Raw genomic sequence first — 1,074 nt, 5'->3', positions numbered from 1 at the left:
GTAAAATGTAGAAGAAAAATACCTATCTTTGTCATCTAGGGGAAATTCACACCATTACCTCTTATAGGACCTCTTTCAACTAATAAATCTCTTAAGTTTTTATCAATCTTGTCCGAATTACTAGGGTCATAAATGCTTAGAGGTCTACATTCAACATTGAAATCTTCACTTTCACTAGATTCTACATTTCCTAAATCTTCATTCTCATTCATATGTTCACTAGGCTCTTCAATCACCAAATCATCATTCTCATTATTATTCACACAATGAGTAGGTTCTTCAATTACCAAATCTTCATCATCATTGTCATTTGAACCCGAAATATCTACTTGTTTCTTGGTACCAAAATATTTATCAAGTGCTCCCCGATTGAGATTGAATTAATTGTTCTAATTTCATCTTCTTTTTTCTCTTTTCATTTCTAGAAATATACTTCCTAGGGAACATGAATATAATCACAAACACTTCAATCCACAAATCACAATCCACGAATTATCTCATATCTGATAGCAAAGAAATTATAAAAAAACAATTTAATGAAACAAAATTAGGGCAAAAAAATTAGGAAAAAATTATTCAATTAAAAATGATAAAGACCTAGGTAAAAAAATTAGGGCAACATTATTTATTTCACTAAAATCTAATAGATAAAGAAGGTAAAAAAAAAATTAGGGCAAATTTATTATTCCACTAATTGATAAAGAAAGAATGTAGAAAAAAAAATTAGGGCAACTTTATTTAATAAAATCTGATAGTGAGAGAGGACTTACTATAAGGGAGAGTGTTTGTGTGTGTGTGTGTGTGTGAGAGAGAGAGAGAGAGAGAGTGAGTCGCTCACTCTGCATCTCCTGCTTTATGCTTGCTTTGTTTCCTTCTTCATCACCACTTCGTGTTCGTGAGAGAGAGAGGGAGAGGGAGAGAGAGAGTTTGAAAGCATTGAGTTGAATGAAAGCACTAACTGAGCTATGTAATTTGTATGTATTGTTATGTTCTTCTTGGGTGGGGCCCAAACAATTTTTTTTTTTTATTTTATATATGTTTTCATCTTTATAAATATGGGTCAAACCACACATA

Source organism: Camellia sinensis, chromosome 5 (assembly GCF_055761805.1).
Source record: "Camellia sinensis isolate YWXY chromosome 5, ASM5576180v1, whole genome shotgun sequence".
NCBI lineage: Eukaryota > Viridiplantae > Streptophyta > Magnoliopsida > Ericales > Theaceae > Camellia > Camellia sinensis.
The sequence above is the reverse complement of the archived record's forward strand: the minus strand, read 5'-3'. Positions refer to the sequence as shown.